Source organism: Oryctolagus cuniculus, chromosome 14, assembly GCF_051225735.1.
Source record: "Oryctolagus cuniculus isolate XC-2025 breed Fujian yellow rabbit chromosome 14, ASM5122573v1, whole genome shotgun sequence".
NCBI lineage: Eukaryota > Metazoa > Chordata > Mammalia > Lagomorpha > Leporidae > Oryctolagus > Oryctolagus cuniculus.
The window spans coordinates 66,451,905-66,464,732 of record NC_142880.1 but is presented as its reverse complement, the minus strand read 5'-3'; the positions used below and the strand labels follow the sequence as shown (position 1 = coordinate 66,464,732).

At 37.6% G+C, this 12,828-nt stretch overlaps 1 long non-coding RNA gene across 7 annotated transcripts in view; it reads right to left on the bottom strand.

The window, feature by feature from the left end:
- The window catches only part of LOC149122367 (uncharacterized), a 205,609-nt gene that overhangs the window by 127,863 nt on the left and 64,918 nt on the right, over positions 1–12,828 (bottom strand). For 3 of the 7 annotated variants that reach the window (XR_016220732.1, XR_016220739.1, XR_016220735.1), the window contains exon 3: positions 2,841–2,936. The exons of 2 other annotated variants lie outside the window; for them this stretch is intronic. This is a non-coding gene — a long non-coding RNA (uncharacterized LOC149122367). Of the gene's footprint in view, positions 1–2,840; positions 2,937–8,335; positions 8,538–12,828 lie in introns of all 7 variants that reach the window. 2 more of the 7 variants (XR_016220738.1, XR_016220737.1) reach the window with 2 other exon arrangements.

The window sequence follows — 12,828 nt, the reverse complement described above, 5'->3', positions numbered from 1 at the left end:
TTTAATGCAATCATTGTATTGCTGAACTGACCAGCTTTGGAATGTCCATGCTTCTGGCATTCATGTTATATAGTGATAAATTTTCTCCAATGTTTAAGCTATTTGAGTTTTCTGTTTCTTATGGCCAAAGGTATCCTGCTTAAAAATTAATCATATTCTAGGGTACTCCAGTGGCACAGTTGGTAGCACGTGGTACTTATAAGAAATTAATCATGTTCTTGAAGCTTGTGCAGTTACCCACCAATATCTACAGGGCTTAGTTCCAGGAAGCCCGCATTCCTGACCAATACCAAAATCTGTGAATGTTCAAGTCCCATATATTAAATGGTATATTATTTGCATATAACATATTTATATCCTCTCAGTTACTTCAAAATCATCTCTAGATAACTTATAGCATATAATACAGGGACTAGTACTGTGACATAGTAGGTAAACCTGCCGCCTGCAATGTGAGCCTCTCATTGGGGCACCAGTTCGAATCCTGGCCACTCCACTTGTAGTCCAGTTCTCCCTGCTAATGCACCTAGGAAATCAGAGGAGGATGGCCCAAGTTATTGGGCCCCTGCACCCATATGGGAGACCTGAAAGAAACTTCTGCCTCCTGGCTTCAAATAAGCCCAGTTCCTTTCACTGAAGCTATTTGGGGAGTGAACCAGTGGATGGAAGATCTCTGCCTCTTCCTTTCTCCCTCCCTCTCCCCACCCCACTCTGTAAATCTGCCTTTCAAGCAAATAAATAAATCTTTTAAAAACACTCAATGCAATTTAAGTGGTAAGTAGATGTTATACCCCATTAATTAGGAATTAAAAGAAAAACATATATACATATTCAATATATACATAATTTCTTAAATGTTTTTTGATCCACAGTAGGTTCAATCTATGGATATGTAAAGAACAGGTTCAGAGGGTCAACTATATTTTCTTTCTTTTTTTTTATTTTTTGACAGGCAGAGTGGACAGTGAGAGAGAGAGACAGAGAGAAAGGTCTTCCTTTGCCATTGGTTCACCCTCCAATGGTTGCCACGGCCGGCGTGCTGCGGCCAGCGCACCGCGCTGATCCGATGGCAGGAGCCAGGTACTTATCCTGGTCTCCCATGCGGGTGCAGGGCACAAGCACTTGGGCCATCCTCCACTGTACTCCCTGGCCACAGCAGAGAGCTGGCCTGGAAGAGGGGCAACCGGGTCAGAATCCGGCACCCCGACCGGGACTAGAACCCGGTGTGCCGGTGCCGCAAGGTGGAGGATTAGCCTAGTGAGCCGCGGCGCTGGCCTCAACTATATTTTCATGATATTGATAAGTTAGCAGTATAACTTTTTCTCTGAAAATGATTATAACTCACAGAGAGAATGAGCATTCCCTCTCTTGGTTACATCTAACAAAAGGAAGATAATCTTCAGAAATGGAAACTATTAAGGCACCAATTATTTTATACTGAATCACTTCACTATTTCTTAGAAAGCTAGTCACCTCTAATGCTTCCCAAATAGTCAATAATTAATAAGCCAATTGGGCTCTCAGCACCATATTTAATTCTCTGAGGAGAGACTTGAGGTTTACTAATCCCCACTAGGTGCTAGTCTCATCATGCAATTATTTTATTTAGGTCTCACACAATCTTTAGCAGACATTAGTGGTACTGGTCTCATTTTATGAAAAATTAAGGATTAGAGACAAAAATGACTTACCAAAGGGCCTAGATCTTGTAAATGGCAGGGATATAACTGAAGCCTAACCAGTCCAACTCAAGAACTTTGGAGATTACTGAACCATCTAGACATTACATTTATTGATTTTATAATTTTACTATAATTATTAGGTTTATAAAGATGGATATAAATTATTTGACACTTTCCTAATAAGATGTGAGTTCTAATTCTCCTCCCCTTAAATTATGGAAAGTTCATGTGTGTTTTGACTAATTAGTATGGCAAAAATTACACTATGTGACTTCTGAGGTTGTCAGAAAATTCTTGAAGCCTTTACTTCATTAACAGCAACACTCTTGGTGCCCTAAACTGCTGTAAGTCAATAAAAGTCCAGTGACTGAGGCCACCATTCTATAATGAAACTAAAGACTCATGAAAAAGCTATGTGCACATGTGCTGGTCAACAGCCACAATTTAATTTAGATATTGAGAAATTCTTGTCCAGACACCGGATTTATAAATGAAGGTTTCAGATGATTCCAGATGCTTGAAAGCACTTGGAGGCTTTTGAGTCTCTGCAGTTGAGGTTCTGGTCAGCATAAAGCAGAGACAAGCCCTCTCCATTGTTCTCATTCCACATCCCTGGTCCACAGGTTTCATAGCAATGCAAGGTAACTGTTTCATACCATTAAGTTTGATTTAGTTTGTTATACAACAATAAATATACAAATACCATTACATAACAAAATATCTTTTAGGAAATTTACACTAAAATATATAGGGATTGAAGGATATAATATCCATGTCTTACTCTAAATTTGCTCAAGGTAAAATATATGAAACATATTTCATGTATATGCATATAGTTGTGATATATAGTGAAAGGGGAGGGTTGACATGTATAAAGTTCTTTTTGTAATTCTTTAGAAGTTCTGAATTCTTTAAAACAAAGTTTAGAAGGAGAACTCATGGGCTTTCCACTATAACAAAGATGAAATATCATAGTTGTATAAAACTATAGCTAACAACCCAAAGCAGTATCTAATTTTCTGTTAAGTCATATTGCACAGACCACTTCATTCCATTTTGCTGCATCAATATTCACGTGAGAGAGAGATATTCAGAAAAACAGAATTTTTCTCCATTTCACATTGAGTAATAAAAATCCCAAGAGCCTTGTGATCTTACCCAGAATACAGGACACGCTTTCACATGTATTCATTTCTTACTCAAAAGATGGTTTTGTAGTTGCAAGACACAGTCATGGTTTGTTCTCCAAAACACCTGTTTGTGAAATTATGTAAAAGATCATAAGCACCGAGGGAACTAGGTATACTTAGTGACACTTTAGGTGGAGTCATCAGTTTGGTGAGTTGTATACACTCCTGCAAATGCAGAAACCTAGGTGAAAGCAGATTGGAAAAAACATCCGAAACAGATCCCATAGAAACTGGGTTCCATTAAACTATGATCAAAAACTATTTTGTCTTTTTAGATTGGCTACACTTAACAACAGTTTCAGGTACACAGATCATGCCATACCTTTTCTGGACTTGTGTCAATGCAATGAGATGACACGGCTACCAATACTTTTTTTTTTTTTTTTCAAATCTGTTCCTTTAACCATCATGATCTAGTCCTGTGGCTTGATCAACTGCATTGTCCAATTCTAACTTCAGGTTTAAGCTCAGGAATCACACAAATCCACACCTACTTGCTAAGTGAATTGTTTCATTACTGTCCATTATTTCCACACTGTTTATTAATCTAATATAGTGAAGCATAGTAAAAAAAAAAAAAAGAAAGAAAATGGTAAAGATAGAATAAAATAAGAGTACTATTACAGGGAATAGGAGAGGGGGGGAGGAAGAGTGGTGAGAAGGCAGGTACAGTGGGAGGAATCACCACATTCCCAAAGTTGGAATTATAAATATCTGAAATTTGTATTCCTTAAGTAAGAGGTGTCTGGGGGAAAAAAAAGAGTACCATTACAAACTGAGGTCAAGTAAAAGGGTACATAATTTATCCCATAAATCAGTAGTTCTTAAAGTTGGTGCCAAGAACAGCTACACCAAAATCACCTCACGTAATGCTACTCAACATGAACTCTCTATGCATTATTTATTAGTCTCTAACAAGATTATGAGCTAGCACCAGCATGTCAATCAACAAATTACTTTTCTTCATCCACGAAGTTCTGCTACAACAGCAACAACAAAAATAAATTGGCTGAGCTAACCATATAATTAGTGATGAACTTGATATATATTCTATCACAGGCTCCTTGTTTGGTGAAAATCTTCAAAAATCTGTTTTCAGAAAGGTATTGTAAGCATATTTAATCTAGGGAACTTTCTAAGGAATGACAGCAATAATACTGTACTTAACATTTACCATATGATAGGTTCAGCTCTAAGGATTTTCCAAGTACACAGATAAATACACTTAACCTTAGTTAAAACCCTGTAACTTGGGTAACTAAAACAAAAATAACTCAAATAATTTGCTCAAGGTCACACAAGGATAAGGCTATCCATCACTGTTATTAAAAATCTAATGAATCAACACTTCTTGTTTAGAACCCAGAAATTCTAATTTTAAATAGATCTCCAAACATTGGGGAAATGCTGCAAAACATTGGCACAAGCAAACACTTCTTGAAAAAGACCCCAGTAGCACAAACAATCAAAGTCAAAATTGACAAATGGAGTTACATCAAGCTGAGAAGCTTCTGCACTGCAGAATACTACTCAGCAAAGTGAATAGGCAACAGATAGAACGGGAGAAATTATTTGCCAACTTCACAACTGATAAAGGTTTAACATCCAGAATCTATAAAGAGCTCAATAAATTCAACAACAAAACAAACAACCCAGTTAAGAAATGGGCAAAGGACTTAAATAGGCATTTTTCAAGAAAGGAAATTCAAATGACCAAACATACATTTGAGAAAATGCTCAGGATCACTGGCCATCAGGAAATGCACATCAAAACCACAGTGAGGTTTCACACTTTGCTCCAGTTAAAATGGCTCTAACACGGAAATCAACAAATGACAAATGCTGGCAAGGATGTGGAGAAAAAGGTACGGTGGTCCACCATTGGTGGGAATGTAAGCTGATGCAGCCACTGTGGAAGACAGTATGGAGATACCTCAGAAATCTGAATATAGATCTACCATACAATCCAGCCATCCCACTTCTGGAAATTTACCCAAACCAAAAGAAATCGGTGTATGAAGGGGTGGTCTGTACAGTAGCTAAGATAAGGAGTCACCCAGATGTCCATCAACTGTTGCCTAAAGAAATTATGGTACATATACACTATGGAGTACTGCTCCATAGTGTAAAGAAAAAAATGAAATCCTGTCCTTTGCAACAAGATGGACTCAACTGGAAACCATTGTATCTAGTGAAATAAGCCAGTACCAAAAAGACAGATCTCATATGTTTTCCCTAATCCAAGGTAACTAATAGAGTACCTGAAATGTAATGTATTAGAGTGAAATAGACATTGAGATTTCATTTTGTTTACAGGCCTTTTTCCTTGAGGATCAATATTTCTTTTTCTCTCTGTACTATTTGTTGAACTCTTTTACTTAGTGTATGGTTAACTATACAATCAATAAGTAAACTGAAAATAAAACTTTTTAAAAATTAAGGGTAGAACTGTGAGAGGGAGGAGGAGGAAGGGTTGGAATGTGGGTAGGGTGAAGTGTCACTATGTTACTAAATCTGTACATAAGAAATACATGAAACTTATATAACTTAAATAAATTAAAAAAACAGACTCCAGATGTCAACTTTATACAAATCCTTAGGTATGGTAAAGCAGGGGATAAAAATTTTGATTTTTAGGTTAGTAAGTTAACATTGCCCTAATGTGAAAGGCTGGTTGGAGGCAAGAAAGATGGATGATAACAAGACCTGTCAGGGGACTCTTAAAATAAGTCTATGTAGAAGAAGAGGATCTCTAGGCAGAGGAAATCACATGGAAAGGACAGCTTTCAGAGATGTGCTGAAAACAGAATTCAGTTGGATAATTAGTTAAGTACCCAATAAACACCAGGCAATGCATTAAGCACTTTCTACCTGTAAACCTGATATTACCAGACTACAGACAGACAGGCTGATATTACTCTCTGCTCACCTTGAAGGAGAAAACAGCACACTGACATGTGTCCTCAAACTAGCACCAGTGTTCATATTCTTTCTGCATCTGTCTTTCAAGTAAATAAATAAATCTTAACATATATACACACACACACATATACACATCAATGATGTGTAAGATTTTGCAGGGCTTGGGTGTTACACTTTAATCAGTGCATTCTAGAGAGACTGAGACACAGTCATGTCTGCACTCTTTCAAAAAGCTGCAAATTCTGTCTCCATCCAGCAACAGTCACAGTCTCTATTTGCTGGGCTAGCAGAGTTGAGCTCCTGTGCTCCTACACTGATGCTGCAATGCAGAATGGATGCAGCGGGCCAATTTTCAACAGACTTCTGGGCCATGACAGGTTTGAATCCCCCAGATCTGTTTTCTAAGTGCCAGGTACATATTCCTGTGCTTTTTTTTTCTTGGACACAACCTGGATCCAGGGTAGCTTTTCATTTAAGCCTTGACAATAATTTTTCATAGCTCAGGATGGATCCACAACTGTATGGTTGTCAAGGGCCTCATGATTAGTTTTATATTATTATTTGAGCCATGTGCTGTCCATTACTACAAAAACCTGGGCTATCATTAAAATTCCAGTTGGTTTCTGTCTCAGAATATTTCAAGGGGTGGCATTAGGAATAGAACAAGCAAGATAAGATTGTCTGGTAAATGATGCCAGAGGCTCAAGTGCTTGGATACTGTACTGTCCAAGGCAAGGCAAACGCTTCTTCCCACAGGACCTCCCCATTTAGCTCCCCCAAGGTTGACAGGTATCAGCAGCTGGTCGTCCCAGATAGACTGACTTGAGCCATGAGGATACCTATGCTCCCAAGAATAAATTAGCTGTACACAGGGATTGTTCTAATCAAAGTGCAGAGAGCAGGGACTGGGGGGTGAGGGGAAGGCACAAACCCCAGAACACAAACCCACTAGTCCCTGGTCCAGCCTTGGTACCGTCTCTGCTGAACTCTTCCTAGTGAGTTTGTCAAACCTGCAGATTAACCCAATCATGTGAGACGTTATGTATGTAGTTTTTGTTAATCTTGCCATACTCATAAAAATATTTTCTTACATATTTCACATTTTATTTGATCTACATGTTAATCATGCTAATTGGCTTTTAATATCCTCATTAATTCTATGAAAATAAATAACTTCCTCAAGCACATGAGTGAGCCAGTTAGGATTCTAATATAGTTTCTTTGGGGTTTCGAGAGTGTGGAGGATCGAAAGACTCATGCTTCAATAGCTGGGACAATGACAAATGTTTGAGTAGAGATATGGATTATAGGAAGAGAGTGCTTTAAGATGAGAAATTAATTTAGTTTGAGAGTTCTTGTGTGTCACATAAACAGGAAGACTGTAAGCCTTACTAGCTGTATCTCCTAAGATTGATGACAATCTATATGAGGAAGGCAGCTATGCTAAAAAATTTTTGTTACCTCTTATTTATTTATTTATTTATTTGAGACATAGAGTTACAGACAGAGAGGGAGAGACAGAGAGAAAGGTATTCCATCCACTGCTTCACTCCCCAAATGGCACCAACAGCCATATCTGGGTCAATCCAAAGCCAGGAGTGTCCTCCAGGTCTCCCATGCCATTGCAGAGGCCCAGGCACTTTCGCCATCCTCCACTGCTCTCCCAGACCATAGCAGAGAGCTAGATCAGAAGAGGAGCTGCCGAGACACAAACCAGCATCCATATGGAATGCCAGCAATGCTGGTGAAGGCTTAGGCTACTATGCCACAGTGCCGGCCCCTTTTGCTTACTTTTTAAAGGTGGCACACAGTATTAACAAGTGATAAAAGTACATTTAATTCATTAAACTAAGAACATAGAAAATAAAATACTGTATCATAAATACAAATGGGGTAGTGGGTATTTAGTGTAATGGTTAAGGTGCTGCTTGGGATGCCCACATCCTGTATTGGAAGTCCTGTGTTTGAGTCCTAACTCTACTTCTGATTCCAGCTTCCTACTAATGCATACCCTGGAAGGTAGCTGATGGTGACTGAAGTACCTGGGTCCCTGTTACCCACATAGAACTGAATTCAGGCTAGCTCAGCCCTGGCTGTTGCAGACACTTTAGGAATTAACAAGTAGATGGGAGAATTCTCTCCCTCCCTCCATCCCCCCCCCCCACCTTCATACCCTATCTTTTACCTTTTGATTAGAAATAATTTATTTTTTAAAAAAAGTAAATTTGGAAGCCATCTACCAGTGACCCCCCCCAAAAAAAAACTAAATAAATATCCATACGAGATTGAAGCCTTCATTTCTTTTTTGAATTATTTATTCACTAATTTATTCCAGCATATATTTATTCATTGAGAGTTTACCTAAAGCATTATTAGGGACACATACAAATCTTATTCTAACAGAACATAAGGTTATCTTCTCTTCATTGTGGTGAAGACAAAATAAATTATTAATTATTAATAAATCATCACATCAATGTTATATAGGAGAAAAACCTCAGGATGCTGTAATAGAGAACAATCGGGATGAATAAACACCACCTTTAAAGATTCCTCAGGAAACCCGTCTTTCAAAGGAGATGTTCAGGCTGAAAACTCAAGAGTCGGAGGAAGTCAGACCCTGGAATTCTTCCGAAGACACACAGTCTGAGGAACACATGAAGACTCCCAGGTCAGAGAGAGATGGCCTTCTCAAAGAAATGAGGCTAATTTCACCTCTGCTATCAAGTAGATCAATATGCTGCTTAAAAGAAAAAGCACACAAAGTTTAAAATCATTTACTTAAAGCACAAGAGGACTATAAAAGCATCCAATAGTAAAGGAGATAACATTTCAGAGAAATAACCTTCAAGAAGTGGACTGAGGGCCGGCCCCGCGGCTCACTAGGCTAATCCTCTGCCAGCACACCGGGTTCTAGTCCCGGTTGGGGTACCGGATTCTGTCCTGGTTGCCCCTCTTCTAGTCCAGCTCTGTACTGTGGCCTGGGAGTGCAGTGGAGGATGGCCCAAGTGCTTGGGCCCTGCACCCCATGGGAGACCAGGAAGAAGCACCTCGGCGCAGTGCACCAGCCGTAGCAGCCATTTGGGGGGTGAACCAACAGAAAAGGAAGACCTTTCTCTCTGTCTCTCTCTCTCTCAATGTCTAACTCTGCCTGGAAAAAAAAAGAAAAAGAAAAAAGAAAAAGGGGCTGAGAATGTTATCTCAAACAAAGTAAGACAAGAATAGGAGAAAGGAGGTTGGAAGTAAGAGAACAAAAGGGAAGGAGGGAACAAGGAAGGGAATATCGTGTTCTTAGAAGTGTATCTACAAATCATCATGAACCTGTAAAAAACTAAAATTAAATTTTTAAAAAAATTTCTTTAGGGGCCGGCACTGTGGCTCAGCAGGTTAACACCTTGGCCTGAAGCGCCAACATCCCATATAAGTGCCAGTTCTAGTCCTGGATGTTCCACTTCCAATGCAGCTCTCTGCTGTGGCCTGGGAAAGCAGTAGAAGATGGCTCAAGTTCTTGGGCCCCTGCACCCGCGTAGGAGACCCGGAGGAAGCTCCTGGCTTCGGATCTGCACAGCTACATCCATTGCGCCCATCTGGCAAGTGAATCATTGGACAGAAGACCTCTCTCTCTCTCTCTGCCTCTCTCTCTGGGTAACTCTGACTTTCAAATAAACAAATATCTTTTAAAAAATAAAATTTAAAAAGTGCACTGAGGATCTGCCACTCTCCTGAGAACACACTGAACCTAGACATAGGTTAGCTGCTATGAGCAGGGCTAGGCAGAGGTTGTAGGGCCACTGCTGAGGGACAGAGCAAATAGTGAGGTCTTCTGGTTGTGCAGAGCTAGAGTGACAAAACTGGAGAAAGGAAGGGCTTCAAGCACACAGCCGCTTTCTCCCTCAAAACACTAACTGAGTTTTATTTCTATTTATTTACTTCATTTATTTGCAATGCAGGAAGAAAAGAGACAGGCAGGCAAGCAGGCAGAGACCCTCCACCCACTAGTTCACCCATTAATTGCCTGCTGAGATTGGGTCAAGCCAAAGAGAAGGGCCAAGAATTCAATCTAGGTCTCCAACATGGGAGACAAAGGTTTCAAGCTATAAAGAAAAAACCTAATTCACATTTTAAAAGCAGAATCAAGGAAGTCATGTAAGTAGCTATACCTCTTATCCATCTGAGAAATTATGGTAGCTTGAACAATTTTTGTGGAAGTAAGACAGTGAAGTAGCTAGATTCAATATGATTTTTTAGGTAGAATAAATCAGACTTGCTGATGAATTTATTTCAATTGATTGGAGAAAGAAAGGCACCAAAGATTACTCTCATATTTCTGGACTTATTAATATGTGTTAGAATGGTGGTATAATAGGTTAGAATGCTAAAGGAAATTCCATTTAGATCCAGAGGTTTTTATAAAACTAGATAGCAGCAAAACAAGGACTAGAATCCAGGTATTCTGACTCTTATTCAAGGAATAATAATAATACCATAAGTAATTCCATTCAGTAGCATTTTGTCTATCTGAATTATACAGATACTACACATGAAAAATTTGCATTTAGAAATCTGGTTTCCAAGAGTGGTCAAATATTAATATTGTGGTTTTCTACATGGATAGTAAATGAAAATGCTTTCAGGGCTAAGAAACAAGATGGATGAAGATCAAGTTGTATGATCATAGCACATCTGAAGGGGACTTTGGTGAATATTCAGTATATTCAAATTTAATTTTATTTATTTGAAACTTATTTTTATAAGTAAGTCCCCCAGAGACTCAGACTCTATAAGGTAGGCTCCCTGTGTACCTGTAGCCCAGACATCCTTCACTTTAGAGGAGCCACATGACTGTGCACAGGCAATTTTTTAAAAATTTTTAATTGTATTTAAACAAATTTCATGTAATTCATATACAGATATAGGAACATAGTGATATTTTCCTACCTTCCCTCTCCCATGTTCCCACCCTTCTTCCTTCTTCTCTTATTCCTTCTCTTGATTTTTACAATGATCTACTTTCAGTTTACTTTATACTCATAAGATTAATCCTATACTAAGTAAAGAATTCAACAAATAGTAAGAAGAAAAAAACATAGTTCCTCAACAGTAGAGACGAGGGCTGCAAACAATCATCGAATCTCAAAATGTGAATTTCACTCCTACACATATATTACATTTTTGGTACTCTGCTACCACAAATCAAGAAAAACAAAACATTTTAATCATGTGCTAATTAAAACATATTTACATATATATTTTGCCAACTTTTGCTAATTAGGTACAAATGTTTGGCAACACATTATCTTTCCTTAGAACATAAGCAAAAGATAAGCAGTTCCTGTCCAAGAATTGTCCTCCTCAGACACTTACTGAAAAAACAATACTTCCCTAATTGCATGAATATTTGTATGTAAAAAAGAAATTTCAATTTTACTCCATGAGCAAACATAAAATCCAAAAAAGGCTATGCCTAAACTATTGGCCAGAATTTATTGTGGTCCAGGGATCACAAACTTTTGACAACTAAAGTCTAAATAAATTAACTGGATTATGGTGCATGTTGCATTTATTGCAACTTTGAGAAGTGATGCCTAGAACATTCAATTTCATCACTCTGGGAATAAAAAACAGAAAGCAAAATAAAAGGATGATCACAAAGTAGAAGCTATCAGTCATGTATTAACACACTGACATTTAATCAACAAAAACTAAGAAAGGAAAAATTGTGACACAGAAATAAACATGTTGTACTTACTTCATAAAATCACTTAGTGCTTAAGGAATATGCTTAATTGTATATTTTTCAGTTGGGAAACCACTCAGTTTAAATATTTCTTGCTTTCAGTAATTTCTAAATGTGTTAATATAGAACAAACTTGGCAGGATAGGAATGTAGTAAGCCTTTGGCAAAATGCCTAAATATCCTTTGTATGTTTAATTTTTAAAAATGTATTTAAAGAAAAGATTAAAATGCAGTCAATTATGTTGCCCTCAAAGGAAAATAAATTGCAATATCTTGAAAGCTTATGACCCACAAAACTATCATTATTAAGTTAGCATTTTAGAATTTTTATCACTTCTGCATATGCCTTTTCATAACCTTTCACACTTTTCACTCTTTGGTCATCTGTTGTGACTTGATTAATTTATTTTATTCCAAAGCCTTGCTGATTGATTTATAACTTCTGCTAGTTTGTTATAAATAATAGTATTAATATAACTACATAAATTTGTCATGTTTTACTGGTGCAAAAAACATAATGTACACCTAAATTATTGTTGGTTATATAGAAAGTCAAACACTTGTTTTGGTAATGGCTCTTTGCCATCTCCAAACTCAAAAAATCCGTCCTAGCTGCAGACAGATTCCAAATTTGAGATCCCAAACTTTGGTCAAGCTAACTTACTGGCTTAAAAAAAATGACTATTTTATATTCCTCCAAGAAGAGAGACCCTTGCTACCAGCATAAGCTCTGGTTCTAAGCTGAGAATGAAAACAATGGGTACAGACAATTGTAAATTACTAACAAAGACATATAGATATACACATATACACACACATATATACATACACACACATATGCACAGCACAAGAGAAAACACACAAGTGTGCAGTTAATACATGTATAAATCCTATATAAGATGACCTTGTAAACAAAAATTTTAAAGAACAAGAGAATAAACATCATATAGCTCAAGAGAAATTACTCAAAGTAGCAAATAGTAAATTTTTCCTGAGAAATCCTATAGGTATGAAAAGGAGAACTATGATAATAATAACAACAATATCTACAACAAAATTATAGCAGCTAAAACACCTTAAGTATACCTGCCACTATTCTAAACCAAGCTGGTTCATTTAATACAACCCATATCTCAGGTGAAAAAAAGCACACAACTGAAATTTTTACCTGGGTTTAGCCAATTCCCTGAAATTCTGCTTAACTTCTCAATGTCTTGACTTTGGAATCAGAAAATGCCTCAAGAGGAAAAAAAATGGTACCAAATTCTGGGAACTCCTCTGTGGATATCATTTCCCT